Genomic DNA, 23,028 nt, shown 5'->3' with positions numbered 1-23,028 from the left:
GTTATGAGTATGAATATTTGCTGAACAGTTACTGGATATAGTGGATACTGCAGTTAAGCTTTATGTATTAAAATGGTGTTTAATTAGCTTCTGATAATAAGAGGTTGACATTGGGATCTTTTTTTAAATCTATTTATATATGTCACATATTATGTTAATTTTTTATATTCAAACCTTTTAATAATGCATACGTTAAACTGATTCTAAGGAGCTGTAACTGTATCTAAGACATTTAGTTAAAAACGTGCACGTATTCTAATAATGATGAACAATAGTGACATATCTGTTACATAGTTTGGCAACATTAATGATGCCATTAGTTAAAAATAGGCCGAGTCATATTTTCAAATGCACATGCGCAACAGTTTCCACTAATGATTGACAACATGCCCTGTAACCATGACTGAAAGTACAAACACAACTGGGTATTTCTAAAGAGTTTATAAATAGCCCTGATGCTAGCTGTCGACTCTACATGTTTTAGTTCCCACTGGCTATGGTAGTCAATGCCTTCACCACCCGACCAATAAAAGCATGTCCAAAAAAAGCGAACTATTTGGAACATTACAAACAGGCCACAGATAGTCCAGCCAGGCGCGGTGTTCTCCTTTCGGTTTGATCATAGTGTGTATTGCACGTTTCTCAGAAATCCATGGCATGTGTCCAGCGGCCAATCCCCGCCCACATGTATACAATACAGTGGTATATATAAACCTGTATCTCTCTCATACATCCTGTTACAAGATCACGGGAGGTAACGCTCAACCGGGCCTCGCCTAATGTTGTGCAGCCTTGCATATATGCATAGTACATCGATCTGGCATGCATCATGTCGGGACCTGTTACACCCACAGTTGCATTTCCGAGGAACGATTGTAATTTCGGGGAAACGCGGTTATCGGGAACAGTGTCGACTGCTCGGCTTGTAAACTATTCGAAGGACCTCAGCAATTGCCACACAGAGAAGAGATTATCCGACAAATTTAGGCTTTCTTGGAGCATTCGTGAAAGTTTCCAATGCGAAAATGCCCCCAGAAATCCTAAACTAAGTTGGTAATATTCAGCAGAGCGGAGAATTGGAGACTCTTCAAGGGAGACTCTTCAAGGGAGCTTGGGACCTATTTGGCACAGTAAGTATTTTTATACATTTGTTCTGAATAGACAAGTATTTCACTTAATGTTTTGCCTATAATATTGTAACAGTTCTTTTGTTGTTTCTTTAAATAATTGTCTCATAGGTCTTATCCGTAGCCAATTAGGTTACTTCCGGGTTGTGGATGAATGTTTCGATTCCATCACAGCAGTTATTGCCCTTTGGACAATTGAGAGCGCGACATGTTTGGAGCCGATCGAAGTCTGATATAAGTCAAGATAATGCGACTTACAGCGTTATAAAGAGGGCCCTAAACCTGACAGTGTGTGTAATCTGCACGAGGGCGTTATGGAAACTAAGCTGGTGCAGTGTAAACTTAACTAGGTTAAATGTCTTTCTTTCAACACATAGATTTACATTAAGAAGGGTAAACTTCCTTGTTGAAAGGAATGACACCCAGCCATCCAAGGGCCGGTTCCTGATTTCAGTGGAGTATTGTTAACAAGATAAAGCCGAGACTTTGTGTCTTAGATATATTTTTCTGTTATTTTGATACAATAATCATGGCAACACTGATAGTAAATATACAAAAAGAAATCCTGTGTATGCCCGGTGTTAGAATCTGGTTGTTCTCTGATTCCGAAAGTTTTCATAGAAATCATATTTCCTAAAAGTTGTTACTACAAGGCTCTAGATCTGTTTCTTGGGAAGAACGTTGTTGTCGTGAAAATGATCCTTGACCACACAGATATTTATAAACATGGATATAAAATAGTTGTTGGTGTTTTTCATAAAACATAGAATGAATACTAGATGTATCAGTATTGTATTATAGACACTACAGACGGGGAATTCATTAATCATCATTAATTCATTAAACTGACAACAATATAATATTTCACTGGTGAAAATGGCATAATTGTCTATTTTAGAAAATCGTGAAACAATTGCAAAAACAATTTGAAGCTAACAATATGTCTGATAAAAGTAGCAAATAGTTTTAATCCATATTGTTACAATTCAGTAATATTCTACCATCGACCCGTGAAACATTATAAGGACCGTGTCTCACAGTTTTCTATACAATAGAAAACCACGACTAATTTTCATGATATGAAGAATGCATTTCGAATATATATTCATTACTTTCTGTTATTCTATGATCTGTAAAACGATATGAATTTATGAAGATCAGGGAAATTATTGTACACTTTGACGTGTCGATAGATAGCAGGAGGTAAACCCGTGAAATGATAGAATATTATTACATTTAAGAGGCAAAGTCTGTGCTCATGCTCAAAGCTCATCTACATCTATGATGTATTTTATCCCAAGTCACTCACCAAACAAGCATATTTCAGGTAATACAACCACAATAGTTAGATGCAATTATTTGTTGTTCATCCTATTTATGACTATTTACGAATGTGATACACATTCTAAATCGTGAAACAAATATGTGTAGATATTGGCCTCATGCAAAAGGTATGATCACTTATATGGCTTTATAGTTAGGACAGAATGATGTCTCCCATTAACAAATAGAACACTTACAGCTGAACACATTAAGCTGTTGATACATTATGAATATTACACCTACTGTTTTAGTACTGTTATGGTTTGGGTTATTTTTGGTCAGTTTCGCTTCCCATCGTAGAATCTTTATTGATAAGTGTACACAATGTCATTTTAATTTGCTTTAAGTGCGGAAACGCAAGTAATGAAGACGCGAAATATGTTATAGAAGTATTGACTGTATCTGTATATCAAATATTGTGCTGCTAAAAATATAGTTCAAGAAGTTAAATCAAAAGTTTTGTTTACATAGAGTTAGGATATTCTTTGGTTAAAATACAAACAATACAATGTTTCTAAACTTTAGTATGTGGTTGGAAATAGTGTAAATGTTTACATTTACTGACTTTAACGTTCGTGCACGGATCAACACAGACGTTCTCTCACACAAGTCAGTCGTGGTGTGCACAATGTAACCTCCTTGTCCTCATTGAAACGAAGACGAAACATGCTTGTATATCCAGCAACCCAACAAAACAGACTTTCAACCAGCGATATTTAAGCAGGTAATACTGTACTTGGCAGCGACTCATGCGTGAAGTGAAATTACACTAATTGATATCACTGTGGTAAAGATTAGTCCTTGGCGGAGCTAGATATATATGTATTCTTGTACCTAGGCGTGCCGGTGTAGTTGAGTATAGACACAGTCGATCACATGCTGAAGTGAACAGCTTAAGAGATTGTCTAACAAACGACATGCACAACTTCATGTCGCGATACGATAATGTCGTCGGCGCAGCACATATGAGTAGTGGCATTCATGCACAGACACAAAGCCTGCATGTGGACCTACATATCATGTATCGTTCTCACACAGCGTGGCCTGTACTTGGAGGTCGCATGCCATGTAGACGTTACAAGTTGTATAATTGTTGACTTTGTAGGCAGCTGAAACACGTTTATTATTGACTAGTTCGCCACAAATAATGCTAAATCTAGTGTATTCCAATGTTAAAAATTATTTTCACTTGATCAAGTTTCCGTCATGGAAACGGGAACTCCTATATCAACACTTATCTTGACATATGGTCAGGTGTCTAGCCTATATAACACACGTGGGACTTCTTAACATGTACTTGTAAATATTATGTCACATAATGTCACATACATAAAATATACTGACCACGTGTAAAGACATTAAAGTAAACTATTATTTTGTATTTTGTGTTTTCGTCATAAGTACTTCAATATGAATTTCAAGCTATTGCACGAAGTTTTGTTTTAAGTAAAACATATATTAGCTAAATAATTGCAGCTATGTAGGAAAATGGATTAGTCCCAAGTGTCACACTTACCAGCTTTTTGTCAATTCATTCCATTAAACTATGGTAAGTGAAAAATTACATACAGATACAGGTACCTTCTCTCAATTATGCACATATTTACATGATAACATGTATCTTCACATATATATCCATGTATAATTATACACACATTTACATTGATGCATACACATGCATGCCTTTTACATCATGCACATGATACATTTAGATTCGTGCAGTGGTACATCTGGTAGAGATATTTAACGTATTGACAGCTGTTTTAAATGATACCAGTGATGGATATTTAGAATTTAATTTAAGGATGCGGACTATAAAATACTTATATATTTTTCTATTTACACGAAATATTTTAAATTTGCATCAAGACATAGCCACAACAAATGCCAAAACTAATATAAGTACAGCTAAGACTAATTTGTTAATTCCTATACGTTGCATTAGTTCAGTGATAAATATTGTTGCCCCTGTGATATAATGCTTGAAATAAGGTCGGGGCTTTTCTTCTGTTACACGTGTGTTTGAAGGTGCTCATACACTCATCAATCCTTGTGTTCATCCTTACATCGGGGAAGACAGACAGACAGACAGAAGTTATATTTACGTCTCATACATCCGTGCATCTTGAAAAGAATAAATATACAGTACAGAAAAGACTTAATACAGTAAGAATATGTTACAGCGACACTCACAATTAGTTATGATAGACGGTAAAAGCATACACGAGCAGGCATTTATACATATATCAGAGCCACAGTTTATCTACATGAAATATGTCTTCTACGTTTCAATTATAGTACCAAAAAAGCAGGTTTAGGCAGTAAAATACAACTCGTGTTTAAAAAGGACACATAACATTTCGTAGTTTAACAAAGTTGAAAAGTTGGGACACTTCAGCAGTAACATTTGTAAAATGAGCTATTCTAAAATCATCTTATAAGGGCCACTGCAATAAAACATGCTCTTCGTCTTCGATAAATTCATTACAGTTAAAACAAACATTTAAATTTTTATTTCTTTCCTATTCTTAAAGGCGTAATACCACATGTAAATTTTGCAAGGGCGGAGCGGTACATCCGGGGCATAAAACGTGCTGACATAACTTGCACAGCAATACAAATCTTTAAAAGATCTGTAGTTACGGAGCTTACATCTACTATTCATATCATTATCCATCTACTATTCATATTCCATAAACGTTCTTGACAGTGCCTACACAATCTGGGATATTTCAGGTTTGATATTTATTGGTAAACACATAGATAAACTTAAGTATAAAATGACAGTGCCAAAACGAACATATCCACATACAATAATCATATTGTGACTTATTCTTGTAACTTTAGTAATTCCTTATATCCATTTCGTCTGAAGATGAGCGATTATGGACTTCGTGCTGTGTCGGGGAAAACGTTGTTGTTTTTCATGTCGCTGGTATATAACTCCCTTTCAAGTTAATGTCTCTACAGCTGACTGACTACACGGCAGTATGCACCTTGACCTTTCATATGATAATATGTCAGTGTTTTCCTGCGTCCAATATGCATTGATGGTAAACACAAATGCTACGTTAGGAAGATGTCAGTTTAATAAAAATAACTAGTACAGCTATTGCAGAATATATGATAAGGATTGGGGCGGACCAGGAAGAGGAAGCGCGTGGTTTGTATGGCCCAGCCAGACATCACCGTCAACATCCTTCATACACAGAAACGGAACAGAGCTGATACGTTCTCATGGACGTTAATACGTAACACAGATAGCGGTTAGGAATACATGCGAGTATTGTCAAATTCAAAACAGCTTGTCAAAAAATGTGGAGGCCACAATTGAGCATAGACACGTTACTGGGTGATTCTGGTGTAAACTACATGCGTTTTGAAGTATTTCTTCATCTGTAGTATAACTTCATTACTTTAACTCATCGCTTTTTACTCTCGTGCTGTTCACCTATAATCATAACTTAATGTTATAACCAAATTATATTGTATATGAATAACACGAGCGTAATACAGAGGTGAATTATAGTAATGACAAGATAAAAATGGGCACATAGTCGCTTGCAACGGACGCCTATGGGAGGAGGTAGACCTGAATTCGCTTAAAATATATGTGTTAAAGTTGTTACACTAAAGAAATACCTATGGGCTCCATACTTATTGACAGTACACTGCTTGTCCCGAACTCCTGACTACTCGATGGGTTTTCAGAGGCTGTGAGTTAACGAGGCTCAGTCGTGTACATACATTTGTAGGGGTCTTCATATCGTGGTAGGTTTACTCCCAAAAGTTAGACGTCCCAAAAGTCAGACGTCCCAAAAGTCAGACAAATCAATCCGGCGTGACTGTGATTAAAACCTAGTCTTACCCACTCATATAATGAACCTGCCCCATACACTAACGAGATGGTTTTCACGTTTGTACAGAAAAACTTTGATCAGAATGGTAATGTTGACTGGCTTACTCAGACAGACACACAGTTTTATTCTCAAGAGAACCCACCAACGGGGGTACATGAGAAAAGTACAATATACATTCGCATATGATAATATAATCAATCAAGATGACAGCAATATAAGGTAAATACATATATATAGTGAAATGTTCAATGAAATATGACAAAGTAAGTTAGCAATATTCTCATGCAGCTGCAACTAGTCTGAAGATGATGTTGATGAATTTAGACAGGTTTTTCACACTTTTTACTCTGGTGCTAGATAAACATTTTTTTAGCTTGAACATATTAGGCCATTCGTAGAGATCTTTACGTATGTGTATAGACCGCGGCTGGAGAAGGGCTTCACACCTGAACAGGTAGTGGAACTCATCACCAACCGCCGGGGAATTACATAGATGGCACAAACGTTCCACTCTTGGGGTATCACACCAGTGTCCGGTTTCAACTGGTAAGTTGTGATTTGTTGTTCTAAATTTCAAGATTGGATAATAGACGTTTTTAGGTAGATAAAGGTATTTTTTAAAACTTATATTTTCTTTAAACATTTTATAGTACACACCTTTCGGGCTTTCAATAATGGAACTATGCCAGTTCTGCGGGAACTGGTCTTTCAATATTTCTTCAACTTTTGAAGCTAGCCACCGTGAAGAGCACATAAACGGATTGTCAAATATATCACCTAATCCACAGTTATTTAATATTTTCTTAACGAACGTTGTCCATAGTAGTTTTTCAGTGTTGTCAGTGAAATTACTGGTGATAAATCTGTATATAATATTTGTTAGTTTTGGAGTTTCATTATAACTTGCCATTTTGTGCCAGAATAGAATAGCACGTTTATATATTTTGATGTAGAGGGGTTCCCTACCAAGTTCTCCATAAATCATATAGTTTGGTGTTGAATTTCGAAGACCTGCTGCCAATTTAAGAAATTTTAAAAGAACCTTTTCAATTAGTTTTATGTTTTCAAATGCCCAGATTTCAGAGCAGTACATTAGGATCGGAGCAATCAAAGTGTCAAATGCCGATATTAAACAGTCCAACGGTAGATTAACTCGTCGTGCTTTTTTTAATAATAAGAACATAGCTTTTGTTGCATTTTCTGCTAAGACTTTAATGGCTTCTACAAATCTCCCGTTTCTGTGTAACTTTATTCCAAGGTAGGTATAAGGATCAACTATTTCGATAGTTTGATTGCCGAACGTGAATCTATATTTTAGTTTACTGTTTTTAGCAGGCCCGCTTCCAAAACTATTATTTGGGTTTTGGACAAGTTTACTTTTAGTTTCCATCGTGAACAATATACATGAAAAGTTTCAAGTGATTGTTGTAAGTCTTCAAGGTCTTCACTGAATACGACAGTATCATCTGCATATAGCAAGACAATAAACTGCAGGCAAAGTATCAATTCGGTTTCGGTTTGGTATTCTAGATTAACACCTTTACTTCCTCGTTTCAGTAGAAAGGGCTCAATATCATTTATAAAAAGTGAAAACAGAAGTGGCGATAGATTTTCCCCTTGTCTTACTCCCGAGTTGCATGGGAAGAATGAGGATATTTGATTATGTAACATGACAGTGGATTTTATATTTTTATACATGTTCTTTACTAAGTTAAGAAATTTACCAGATATTCCACGGTTTAGCAGTTTATACCACAGACCAGCCCTCCACACAGTGTCGAACGCTTTTGTGAAATCAACAAAGACGCAATAGAGTTTTCGTTTTGTTTGTTTTAAAATTCCCCTAATAGCATGTAGAGCATATACATTGTCGCTTGTAGAGAAACCTCTTCTGAATCCTGCTTGAGCTGGAGTTAAAATATTATTTACTTCGACAAACTTAGTGAGCCTCGCATTAAGTATACTTGTGAATAGTTTACCGAAACAACTGAGAATTGTTATTGGTCTATATGAGTTTGGATCTAGGTGTTCGCCCTTTTTCTTATATATCGGTCTGATTATACCCTTTAGCCAACAGTCTCGTACAAATCCGGAACAAAGTATCAAGTTAAAGAAATGGGTTAGGAGTGGTATTACATGTGTGGAAGCATCAATAGAATAGTCATTTTCAACAAAGTCTAGTCCAGTAGCTATATTTCTTTTAAGATTTTTAATTGCTGAAAGGATTTCCTCACCCGTTATAACCTTATTTAAGACATCAGTGTCATATTGTTGATCATCTACAACATCATCTGATATATCCTCATTAGATGGGGATTCATTCATGTCTTTATAGAACTCAAAGAATGTTTCAATATCAGGTGTATTATCATATTTAGTGATATCCCCTTTACTCAGTAGCTTCCAGTATTCTCCAAATATGTTTTCACAATGTTCAATTTGATCATAACAGGATCATAGATTTTGCATACTTGTTTTCACAACGTTCACTTTGATAAAAACAAGATTATGAATTTCGCATACTTGTTTTCACAACCTTCCCTTTGATCAAAACAAGATTATACATTTGTTTGATGTTGTTGAGTTTCCATCAACCTAAAGGAGTTACTTCCTTCCTAGCATTGTGTTTCCAGCATAAACAATATAAAATATAGAAAGAAGTACAGGGTGTTGGGTTAACATTCAATTATAACTGGCAAATAATAGGAAAACATTATCCACTCTACCAAATTCAACACTATCTACACAAAATCAACTTTAATCCAAACGGCAAATTTATCACTTGCCAAATTCCTGAAACAATAGCCCACACTATCTTAATTGCTCAAAACATAATAAACAAAGAACCCCATTAACCAATGCTTTAAAACAGTACCCCAATAATGCGAACTCTTCTGATCTCAACATTCTAACAAACCCCAAATTAATTAAAACAATAACTAAATATCTTATTCATACAAAATTATATCAAACAATCTAGAAACAAAAACAATAATACAATAATTCCACTTTTTACCATTTTAAGAATTGTTATAAATAAGTATATATGTTCTTTTAACTTTCACTCATTTTTTAACCTTTTCTTATGTTCATCATTATTCACTTAATAATTATATTTTTAAACATAGGTTGGTTGTAAAGCAACATATTAACAAAAATACAAATTGTTTTGTTTCATGTCAAATAAAGTCATTGTCATTATCAATAATCTCTTCTCTTTGTGGTTAGATTAGTATGTTTGGAGTAGTCCATTAATTAACGAAGGTAACAGTGTAGTGAACCTCCGAGCAACCAACCATAACCTTTGTTGTTTTAACGCGTCTAACTTTTGGGACATCTAACTTTTGGGAGGTCACCTCGTGGTAGGTTTATCGTTCAGAACGTCCACACTGAATACGCTTCATGCTTTAGTAACAAACTGTTAGGTAAAGACCAATGATATGCCATGACACCCGGTGTTCTGAAAGACAAACTCCTTGCGTGAGTCACGTATATTCCGTGTTCATGGGTGCAAGCCGATAATCTAGATGTTATCTACAACTGTATTGAAACATACACGCTTTCATATCAGTGAGTATTGTATTATATATAGTTGAGTAGTATCATTATGAAGTCTTACAGTATCAATGTTGAGTCCATGTAGATGACATTCAGTGCAAAATCACGTGGCTGATTCCCTTACACGAGATTCCCGTGCTGCACGTGCGGGAAACATCGACACGCATCACAGCGTGAGACAGTTGTTCCTATTAAAAACCACACGTCAGAGATTCTCGGGGAAAATTAAAATCACAAGATTAATAGAATGACGTTTTGAATTGTGTCAGCATTACATGGATAATGATTAAGCGTCTACATTTAACACAGAGAGATTTGAAAAAATAACACTTAGCCTTCGTCACGTGACAGTAGCATACTATTTGTAGTATAAAAGTATTCATGTGTTTATTTTTTTAGACGAATCAAACATTGACAATTGAAACTCAAATCGGAAAACGCTAAATTGGTATTCAAAACATGACCGTTAGGTACAAAGGGTGCTATTACTATTAAACGTTACTTTTATTCAACAAGCAAGTCAGACATTGTAAAACAGGAAGTGATATAACTCTTAACGTATTCACGTGTTTAAAGTACGATGTCTGTGTTGTCCTGGAGATTGGGTGTGCTTCATAATGACAACTATCGTCTGCGGACACGATTTATCCACTCATTACTTGGATGACTATACAGAATAACATGTGAAATAGTGAAATTGTCGATAACACAAGGCTAAATTATATATGCATGAGTGGTAGATTCTTGCTATCAAGGCCCGATCGCTATTTCTACTTAATGGTAAGCAAACGCGACAAGCGAACAAAAACAGCGCCAACTGAGGTTCATTATACCAGTGTTCTGTTTGAAACGTTTGGTACCTTCGTGGTTTTACGCGATCGCTTATCAGATCGAAAATCAGCGTTCGATTCCCCATGCAGGTCCTATGTGTGAAACGTTTGTTTAAATGTTCCCTAAAACCCATTCACACATCTACTGTTCTGGGCTGTGTTAGGAAGATTCGAATGCATGAGTCAGTTTCATTACATAAAGTGCTGCCTTTTAATGATGTGTACAGTGAATCCCATTAATCCGTAGGACACATCTCACAGCTGAATCGTCTGGATTAACAGGTCTCTGGATTAACGAATCACGTCCTCTTGGCAACTTCCCGAAAGTAACCGGCCGGTTTGCGGGGTTTCTGGAGGAGTACAGTTTGTAAAAGTCAATTCTTGTTTACCCCTGTCTCTGGATATTTGTTTGTTTGTTGGCAACAGTATTTCATCTACATCACGACGAATTGGTCCTCAGTAACCCATGTAGTAAGAAGCCACTAACGGGATCGGGTGGCCAGGCTCGCTGACTTCTTCTGACTTCTTCTGATGCATGCCATCGTATACTAGTCGCGTAGATTAAAGCTGTTGATGCCAATCACTGGACTGCCTGGTCCAGGCACGATAACGTACAGACCGCCGCCAGGTTGCTGGACCACTGCTGAGTGCGGCGTTAAACACAAAACAAGCAAAAGGTCCATGTGGCGAGGTGTCATGACAGCATGTGTGTTATCCAACTTGTCACCAGGTTTATGGTTCACCTTAAGTCGCTGTATAGGAACAAGTGTCATGACAGCATATGTGTTATCCAACTTGTCACCAGGTTTATGGTTCACCTTAAGTCACTGTATAGGAACACGTGTCATGACAGCATGAGTGTTATCCATCTTGTCACCAGGTTTATGGTTCACCTTAAGTCGCTGTGTAGGAACAAGTGTCATGACAGCATGTGTGTTATCCAACTTGTCACTAGGTTTATGGTTCACCTTAAGTCGCTGTATAGGAACAAGTGTCATGACAGCATGTGTGTTATCAAACTTGTCACTAGGTTTATGGTTCACCTTAAGTCGCTGTATAGGCACAAGTGTCATGACAGCATGTGTGTTATCCAACTTGTCACCAGGTTTATGGTTCACCTTAAGTCGCTGATAGACGGTAAAAGCATACACGAGCAGGCATTTATACATATATAAGAGCCACAGTTTATCTACATGAAATATGTCTTCTACGTTTCAATTATAGTACCAAAAAGCAGGTTTAGGCAGTAAAATACAACTCGTGTTTAAAAAGGACACATAACTTTTCGTAGTTTAACAAAGTTGAAAAGTTGGGACACTTCAGCAGTAACATTTGTAAAATGAGCTATTCTAAAATCATCTTATAAGGGCCACTGCAATAAAACATGCTCTTCGTCTTCGATAAATTCATTACAGTTAAAACAAACATTTAAATTTTTTATATCTTTCCTATTCTTAAAGGCGCAATACCACATGTAAATTTTGCAAGGGCGGAGCGGTATTTCCGGGGCATAAAAACGTGCTGACATAACTTGCACAGCAATACAAATCTTTAAAAGATCTTACATCTACTATTCATATCATTATCCATCTACTATTCATATTCCATAAACGTTCTTGACAGTGCCTACACAATCTGGGATATTTCACGTTTGATATTTATTGGTAAACTCATAGATAAACTTAAGTATAAAATGACAGTGCCAAAACGAACATATCCACATACAATAATCATATTGTGACTTATTCTTGTAACTTTAGTAATTCCTTATATCCATTTCGTCTGAAGATGAGCGATTATGGACTTCGTGCTGTGTCGGGGAAAACGTTGTTGTTTTTCATGTCGCTGGTATATAACTCCCTTTCAAGTTAATGTCTCTACAGCTGACTGACTACACGGCAGTATGCACCTTGACCTTTCATATGATAATATGTCAGTGTTTTCCTGCGTCCAAGATGTCAGTTTAATAAAAATAACTAGAATAGCTATAGCGGAATATATATGATAAGGATTGGGACGGACCAGGAAGAGGAAGCGCGTGGTTTGTATGGCCCAGCCAGACATCCCCGTCAACATCCTTCATACACAGAAACGGAACAGAGCTGATACGTTCTCATGGACGTTAATACGTAACACAGATAGCGGTTAGGAATACATGCGAGTATTGTCAAATTCAAAACAGCTTGTCAAAAAATGTGGAGGCCACAATTGAGCATAGACACGTTACTGGGTGATTCTGGTGTAAACTACATGCGTTTTGAAGTATTTCTTCATCTGTAGTATAACTTCATTACTTTAACCAGGGATACTCTACAGCCTTATATAGTCTCCCTGCTTTAACTCATCGCTTTATTCATCTCGTGCTGTTCACCTATAATTATAAATTAATGTAATAACCAAATTATATTGTATATGAATAACACGAGCGTAATACAGAGGTGAATTATAGTAATGACAAGATAAAAATGGGCACATAGTCGCTTGCAACGGACGCCTATGGGAGGAGGTAGACCTGAATTCGCTTAAAATATATGTGTTAAAGTTGTTACACTAAAGAAATACCTATGGGCTCCATACTTATTGACAGTACACTGCTTGTCCCGAACTCCTGACTACTCGATGGGTTTTCAGAGGCTGTGAGTTAACGAGGCTCAGTCGTGTACATACATTTGTAGGGGTCTCCATATCGTGGTAGGTTTACTCCCAAATGTTAGACGTCCCAAAAGTCAGACGTCCCAAATGTCAGACAAATCAATCCGGCGTGACTGTGATTACAACCTAGTCTTACCCACTCAAATAATGAACCTGCCCAATACACTAACGAGATGGTTTTCACGTTTGTACAGAAATACTTTGATCAGAATGGTAATGTTGACTGGCTTACTCAATCACTGGGTTCTCCAAATATGTTTTCACAATGTTCAAGTTTATCATAACAGGATCATAGATTTTGCATCCTTGTTTTCACAACCTTCCCTTTGATCAAAACAAGATTATAGATTTTGCATCCTTGTTTTCACAACCTTCCCTTTGATCAAAACAAGATTATAGATTTTGCATACTTGTTTTCACAACCTTCCCTTTGATCAAAACATGATTATACATTTGTTTTATGTTGTTTCCATCAACCTAAAGGAGTTACTTCCTTCCTAGCATTGTGTTTCCAGCATAAACAATATAAAATATAGAAAGAAGTACAGGGTGTATGGTTAACATTCAATTATAACTGGCAAATAATAGGAAAACATTATCCACTCTACCAAATTCAACACTATCTACACAAAATCAACTTTAATCCAAACGGCAAATGTATCACTTGTCAAATTCATGAAACAATAGCCCACACTATCTTTAACTGCTCAAAATATAATAAACAAAGAACACCATTTACCAATGCTTTAAAACAGTACCCCAATAATGCTAACTCTTCTGATCTCAACATTCTAACAAACCCCAAATTAATTAAAACAATCACTAAATATCTTATTCATACATACTTATATCAAACAATCTAGAACAAAAACAATAATACAACAATTCCACTTTTTTACCATTTCATAAATTGTTATAAATATGTATATATGTTCTTTTAACTGTAACTCATTTTTTAACCATTTATTTATGTTCATCATTATTCACTTAATAATTATGTTTTTAAACATAGGTTGGTTGTAAAGCAACATATAAACAAAAATACAATCAAATTGTTTTGTTTCATGTCAAATAAAGTCATTGTCATTATCCATAATCTCTTCTCTTTGTGTTCGGATTAGTATATTTGGAGTAGTCCATTAATTAACGAAGGTAACAGTGTAGTGAACCTCCGTGCAACCAACCATAACCTTTGTTGTTTTAACGCGTCTAACTTTTGGGACATCTAACTTTTGGGAGGTCACCTCGTGGTAGGTTTATCGTTCAGAACGTCCACACTGAATACGCTTCATGCTTTAGTAACAAACTGTTAGGTAAAGACCAATGATATGCCATGACACCCGGTGTTCTGAAAGACAAACTCCTTGCGTGAGTCACGTATATTCCGTGTTCATGGGTGCATGCCGACAATCTCGATGTTATCTACAACTGTATTGAAACATACACGCTTTCATATCAGTGAGTATTGTATTATATATAGTTGAGTAGTATCATTATGAAGTCTTACAGCATCAATGTTGAGTCCATGTAGATGACATTCAGTGCAAAATCACGTGGCTGATTCCCTTACACGAGATTCCCGTGCTGCACGTGCGAGAAACATCGACACGCATCACAGCGTGAGACAGTTGTTCCTATTAAAAACCACACGTCAGAGATTCTCGGGGAAAATTAAAATCACAAGATTAATAGAATGACTTTTTGAATTGTGTCAGCATTACATGGATTATGATTAAGCGTCTACATTTAACACAGAGAGATTTGAAAAAATAACACTTAGCCTTCGTCACGTGACAGTAGCATACTATATGTAGTATAAAAGTATTCATGTGTTTATTTTTTTATACGAATCAAACATTGACAATTCAAACCCAATTCGGAAAACGCTAAATTGGTATTCAAAACATGACCGTTAGGTACAAAGGGTGCTATTACTATTAAACGTTACTTTTATTCAACAAGCAAGTCAGACATTGTAAAACAGGAAGTGATATAACTCTTAACGTATTCACGTGTTTAAAGTACGATGTCTGTGTTGTCCTGGAGATTGGGTGTGCTTCATAATGACAACTATCGTCTGCGGACACGATTTATCCACTCAATACTTGGATGACTATACAGAATAACATGTGAAATAGTGAAATTGTCGATAACACAATGCTAATTATATATGCATGAGTGGTAGATTCTTGCTATTAAGGCCCGATCGCTATTTCTACTTAATGGTAAGCAAACGCGACAAGCGAACAAAAACAGCGCCAGCTGAGGTTCATTACACCATTGTTCTGTTTGAAACGTTTTCGTACCTTCGTGGTTTTACGCGATCGCTTATCAGATCGAAAATCAGCGTTCGATTCCCCATGCAGGTCCTATGTGTGAAACGTTTGTTTAAATGTTCCCTAAAACCCATTCACACATCTACTGTTCTGGGCTGTGTTAGGAAGATTCGAATGCATGAGTCAGTTTCATTACATAAAGTGCTGCCTTTTAATGATGTGTACAGTGAATCCCATTAATCCGTAGGACACATCTCACAGCTGAATCGTCTGGATTAACAGGTCTCTGGATTAACGAATCACGTCCTCTTGGCAACTTCCCGAAAGAAACCGGCCGGTTTGCGGGGTTTCTGGAGTTTGTAAAAGTCAATTCTTGTTTACCCCTGTCTCTGGATATTTGGTTGTTTGTTGGCAATAGTATTTCATCTACATCACGACGAATTGGTCCTCAGTAACCCATGTAGTAAGAGGCCACTAACGGGTTGGGTGGCCAGGCTCGCTGACTTCTTCTGACTTCTTCTGATGCATGCCGTCGTATACTAGTCGCGTAGATTAAAGCTGTTGATGCCAATCACTGGACTGCCTGGTCGCTGTATGAGAGCAAGTGTCATGATAGCATATGTGTTATCCTACTTGTCACTAGGTTTATGGTTCACCTTAAGTCGCTATATGGAAACTGGTGTCATGACAGCATGTGTGTTATCCCACTGTATGGGAACAAGTGTCATGATAGCATGTGTGTTATCCCACTGTTTCAAGTTCGCTGTATGGGAATAAGTGTCTAATAGCATGTGTGTTATCACACTGTATGGGAACAAGTGTCATGATCGCATGTGTGTTATCCCACTGTTTCAAGGTCGTTGTATGGGAATAAGTGTCATGACAGCATGTGTGTTATCCCACTGTTGCAAGTTCGCTGTATGGGAATAAGTGTCATGACAGCATGTGTGTTAGCCCACTGTTGCAAAGTTCGCTGTTGGGAATAAGTGTCATGATAGCATATGTGTTAGCCCACTGTATGGTAACAAGGGTCATGATAGCATGAGTGTTATCCCACTGTATGGTAACAAGTGTCATGACAGCATGTGTGTTATCCCACTGTATAGGCACAAGTGTCATGATAGCATGTGTGTTATCCCACTGTTTGGGAACAAGTGTCGTGATAGCATGTGTGTTATCCCACTGTATGGGAACAAGTGTCATGATAGCATGATAGCATGTGTGTTATCCCACTGTATGGTAACAAGTGTCATGATAGCATATGTGTTATCCCACTGTATAGGCACAAGTGTCATGATAGCATGTGTGTTATCCAACTTGTCACCAGGTTTATGGTTTACCTTAAATCGCTGTATAGGCACAAGTGTCATGATAACATGTGTGTTATCCAACTTGTCTCCAGGTTTATGGTTCCCTTTAAATCGCTGTATGAGAGCAAGTGTCATGACAGCATGTGTCTTATCCAACTTGTCACTGGATTATGGTTCACCTTAAGTCGCTGTATAGGGACAAGTGTCATGAGAGCATGAGTGTTATCCCACTGTATGGGAACAAGTGTCATGATAGCATGAGTGTTATCCCAACTTGTCACTGGGAACAAGGGTCATGATAGGGACAAGTGTCATGATAGCATGTGTGTTATCCCACTGTATAGGCACAAGTGTCATGATAGCATGTGTGTTATCCCACTGTATGGGAACAAGGGTCATGATAGCATGTGTGTTATCCCACTGTATAGGAACAAGGGTCATGATAGCATGTGTGTTATCCCACTGTATGGGAACAAGTGTCATGATAGCATGTGTGTTATCCCACTGTATGGGAACAAGGGTCATGATAGCATGTGTGTTATCCCACTGTATGGGGAACAAGGTCATGATAGCATGTGTGTTATCCCACTGTATAGGCACAAGTGTCATGACTGCATGTGTGTTATCCCACTGTATGGGAACAAGTGTCATGATAGCATGTGTGTTATCCCACTGTATAGGCACAAGTGTCATGACAGCATGTGTGTTATCCCACTGTATGGGAACAAGTGTCATGATAGCATGTGTGTTATCCCACTGTATGGGAACAAGTGTCATGATAGCATGTGTGTTATCCCACTGTATGGGAACAAGTGTCATGATAGCATGTGTGTTATCCCACTGTATGGGAACAAGTGTCATGATAGCATGTGTGTTATCCCACTGTATAGGCACAAGTGTCATGACAGCATGTGTGTTATCCCACTGTATGGGAACAAGTGTCATGATAGCATGTGTGTTATCCCACTGTATAGGCACAAGTGTCATGACAGCATGTGTGTTATCCCACTGTATGGGAACAAGGGTATGATAGCATGAGTGTTATCCCACTGTATGGGAACAAGGGTCATGATAGCATGTGTGTTATCCCACTGTATAGGCACAAGTGTCATGATAGCATGTGTGTTATCCCACTGTATGGGAACAAGTGTCATGATAGCATGTGTGTTATCCCACTGTATAGGCACAAGTGTCATGATAGCATGTGTGTTATCCCACTGTATGGGAACAAGTGTCATGATAGCATGTGTGTTATCCCACTGTTTCAAGTTCGCTGTATGGGAATAAGTGTCTAATAGCATGTGTGTTATCACACTGTATGGGAACAAGTGTCATGATCGCATGTGTGTTATCCCACTGTTTCAAGGTCGTTGTATGGGAATAAGTGTCATGACAGCATGTGTGTTATCCCACTGTTGCAAGTTCGCTGTATGGGAATAAGTGTCATGATAGCATATGTGTTAGCCCACTGTATGGTAACAAGGGTCATGATAGCATGAGTGTTATCCCACTGTATGGTAACAAGTGTCATGACAGCATGTGTGTTATCCCACTGTATAGGCACAAGTGTCATGATAGCATGTGTGTTATCCCACTGTTTGGGAACAAGTGTCGTGATAGCATGTGTGTTATCCCACTGTATGGGAACAAGGGTCATGATAGCATGTGTGTTATCCCACTGTATGGTAACAAGTGTCATGATAGCATATGTGTTATCCCACTGTATAGGCACAAGTGTCATGACAGCATGTGTGTTATCCAACTTGTCACCAGGTTTATGGTTTACCTTAAATCGCTGTATAGGCACAAGTGTCATGATAACATGTGTGTTATCCAACTTGTCTCCAGGTTTATGGTTCCCTTTAAATCGCTGTATGAGAGCAAGTGTCATGACAGCATGTGTCTTATCCAACTTGTCACTGGATTATGGTTCACCTTAAGTCGCTGTATAGGGACAAGTGTCATGAGAGCATGAGTGTTATCCCACTGTATGGGAACAAGTGTCATGACAGCATGTGTGTTATCCAACTTGTCACTGGATTATGGTTCACCTTAAGTCGCTGTATAGGGACAAGTGTCATGATAGCATGTGTGTTATCCCACTGTATGGGAACAAGGGTCATGATAGCATGAGTGTTATCCCACTGTATGGGAACAAGGGTCATGATAGCATGTGTGTTATCCCACTGTATAGGCACAAGTGTCATGATAGCATGTGTGTTATCCCACTGTATGGGAACAAGGGTCATGATAGCATGTGTGTTATCCCACTGTATGGGAACAAGGGTCATGATAGCATGTGTGTTATCCCACTGTATGGGAACAAGGGTCATGATAGCATGTGTGTTATCCCACTGTATAGGCACAAGTGTCATGACTGCATGTGTGTTATCCCACTGTATGGGAACAAGTGTCATGATAGCATGTGTGTTATCCCACTGTATAGGCACAAGTGTCATGACAGCATGTGTGTTATCCCACTGTATGGGAACAAGTGTCATGATAGCATGTGTGTTATCCCACTGTATGGGGAACAAGTGTCATGATAGCATGTGTGTTATCCCACTGTATGGGAACAAGTGTCATGATAGCATGTGTGTTATCCCACTGTATAGGGAACAAGTGTCATGATAGCATGTGTGTTATCCCACTGTATAGGCACAAGTGTCATGACAGTATGTGTGTTATCCCACTGTATGGGAACAAGTGTCATGATAGCATGTGTGTTATCCCACTGTATAGGCACAAGTGTCATGACAGCATGTGTTTATCCCACTGTATGGGAACAAGGGTATGATAGCATGAGTGTTATCCCACTGTATGGGAACAAGGGTCATGATAGCATGTGTGTTATCCCACTGTATAGGCACAAGTGTCATGATAGCATGTGTGTTATCCCACTGTATGGGAACAAGTGTCATGATAGCATGTGTGTATCCCACTGTATAGGCACAAGTGTCATGATAGCATGTGTGTTATCCCACTGTATGGGGAACAAGTGTCATGATAGCATGTGTGTATCCCACTGTATGGGAACAAGTGTCATGATAGCATGTGTGTTATCCCACTGTATGGGAACAAGTGTCATGATAGCATGTGTGTTATCCCACTGTATAGGCACAAGTGTCATGACAGCATGTGTGTTATCCCACTGTATAGGAACAAGGGTCATGATAGCATGTGTGTTATCCCACTGTATGGGAACAAGTGTCATGATAGCATGTGTGTTATCCCACTGTATGGGAACAAGTGTCATGATAGCATGTGTGTTATCCCACTGTATAGGCACAAGTGTCATGACAGCATGTGTGTTATCCCACTGTATGGGAACAAGTGTCATGATAGCATGTGTGTTATCCCACTGTATAGGCACAAGTGTCATGACAGCATGTGTGTTATCCCACTGTATGGGAACAAGGGTGTGATAGCATGAGTGTTATCCCACTGTATGGGAACAAGGGCCATGATAGCATGTGTGTTATCCCACTGTATAGGCACAAGTGTCATGATAGCATGTGTGTTATCCCACTGTATGGGAACAAGGGTCATGATAGCATGTGTGTTATCCCACTGTATGGGAACAAGTGTCATGATAGCATGTGTGTTATCCCACTGTATAGGCACAAGTGTCATGACAGCATGTGTGTTATCCCACTGTATGGGAACAAGTGTCATGATAGCATGTGTGTTATCCCACTGTATGGGAACAAGTGTCATGATAGCATGTGTGTTATCCCACTGTATAGGCACAAGTGTCATGACAGCATGTGTGTTATCCCACTGTATGGGAACAAGGGTCATGATAGCATGTGTGTTATCCCACTGTATGGGAACAAGTGTCATGATAGCATGTGTGTTATCCCACTGTATGGGAACAAGTGTCATGATAGCATGTGTGTTATCCCACTGTATAGGCACAAGTGTCATGACAGCATGTGTGTTATCCCACTGTATGGGAACAAGTGTCATGATAGCATGTGTGTTATCCTACTGTATAGGCACAAGTGTCATGACAGCATGTGTGTTATCCCACTGTATGGGAACAAGGGTGTGATAGCATGAGTGTTATCCCACTGTATGGGAACAAGGGCCATGATAGCATGTGTGTTATCCCACTGTATAGGCACAAGTGTCATGATAGCATGTGTGTTATCCCACTGTATGGGAACAAGGGTCATGATAGCATGTGTGTTATCCCACTGTATGGGAACAAGGGTCATGATAGCATGTGTGTTATCCCACTGTATGGGAACAAGGGTCATGATAGCATGTGTGTTATCCCACTGTATAGGCACAAGTGTCATGACTGCATGTGTGTTATCCCACTGTATGGGAACAAGTGTCATGATAGCATGTGTGTTATCCCACTGTATAGGCACAAGTGTCATGACAGCATGTGTGTTATGCCACTGTATGGGAACAAGTGTCATGATAGCATGTGTGTTATCCCACTGTATGGGAACAAGTGTCATGATAGCATGTGTGTTATCCCACTGTATGGGAACAAGTGTCATGATAGCATGTGTGTTATCCCACTGTATGGGAACAAGTGTCATGATAGCATGTGTGTTATCCCACTGTATAGGCACAAGTGTCATGACAGCATGTGTGTTATCCCACTGTATGGGAACAAGTGTCATGATAGCATGTGTGTTATCCCACTGTATAGGCACAAGTGTCATGACAGCATGTGTGTTATCCCACTGTATGGGAACAAGTGTCATGATAGCATGTGTGTTATCCCACTGTATGGGAACAAGTGTCATGATAGCATGTGTGTTATCCCACTGTTTCAGGTTTGCGTTAAGGACTTGGAGTGCGGACGTTTCCCACGTTGTTTGGTTTCACGTGTGCGTCCTATCCCATGACCGTGGTGTGATTACATGAATGTGCAGCTTTCAAAAGGAAGTATTTAGTTTAAACAATGAAACAAAGCATGTATGACACGAGGATATTACTTGACAGATATCGGTTGTCGTGTCACTGCTGTCCCGACTTCTATCCAGCTGGAGAAGGGCATGGGTTTGCCCTTTAATTTCCGAGAACAATTAAAATACCACTTTTATAACATGGTCCTAAGTGGATATCTATATTTGTGTTGTTTAATCTGAACGGTAATAATGTACTAAGTATACAACAATGCTTGTGAAATTATCTTGATTTGGTTTTATTGAATAACATGTTATTCATTTCTTGCGCTTTGTACATGTAGATGATCATGAGAGAAAAGGAAGTGATCCATTCAGTCACACGAGACATTGAACTTAGACATTGATCCATCATTGTTATTGTGATAATTGACTTTCCCGCAAGAACTGAACGAAATTCTGTATTAGTTTTAGTGGTCCGAAACACTATATGTTGTAAACAGTGACGCCTGAGTTATCGAAGAACAAGAAAAACCAAGGCCTCCTTTGTTATATACTCATAAGCTATACTGCATGATACATGATAACCCCTGTTCTGAATGCATAACGAGACATTATATAAGAAACGAATTATGGTCCGAATTGTGTTTAGATGTTACAAGTTATAGTGTATTATATAAACACCGAAGTATGGTCCGAACTGTGTTTAGATGTTACAAGTTATAGTGTATTATATAAAAACGGAATGATGGTCCGAACTGTGTTTAGATGTTACAAGTTATAGTGTATTATATAAAAACGGAATGATGGTCCGAACTGTGTTTAGATGTTACAAGTTATAGTGTATTATATAAACACCGAAGTATGGTCCGAACTGTGTTTAGATGTTACAAGTTATAGTGTATTATATAAACACCGAAGTATGGTCCGAACTGTGTTTAGATGTTACAAGTTATAGTGTATTATATAAACACCGAAGTATGGTCCGAACTGTGTTTAGATGTTACAAGTTATAGTGTATTATATAAACACCGAAGTATGGTCCGAACTGTGTTTAGATGTTACAAGTTATAGTGTATTATATAAACACCGAAGTATGGTCCGAACTGTGTTTAGATGTTACAAGTTATAGTGTATTATATAAACACCGAAGTATGGTCCGAACTGTGTTTAGATGTTACAAGTTATAGTGTATTATATAAACACCGAAGTATGGTCCGAACT

The 23,028-nt window shown here is 38.1% G+C and overlaps 1 long non-coding RNA gene across 1 annotated transcript; it reads left to right on the top strand.

The window, feature by feature from the left end:
* The first annotated feature begins 738 nt into the window (after positions 1-738).
* LOC124288896 lies at positions 739-22,442 on the top strand. Its single transcript, XR_006901542.1, has 2 exons — positions 739-1,130; positions 21,733-22,442. It is a non-coding gene; the product is annotated as an uncharacterized LOC124288896 (long non-coding RNA).
* Positions 22,443-23,028: the final 586 nt, after the last annotated feature.

Source organism: Haliotis rubra, unplaced genomic scaffold (genome assembly GCF_003918875.1).
Source record: "Haliotis rubra isolate DU_JTF1 unplaced genomic scaffold, ASM391887v1 Scf428, whole genome shotgun sequence".
Taxonomy (NCBI): Eukaryota; Metazoa; Mollusca; class Gastropoda; order Lepetellida; family Haliotidae; genus Haliotis; species Haliotis rubra.
Note: the sequence above shows the minus strand (reverse complement) of the source record. Positions and strands in the feature narration are given on the sequence as shown.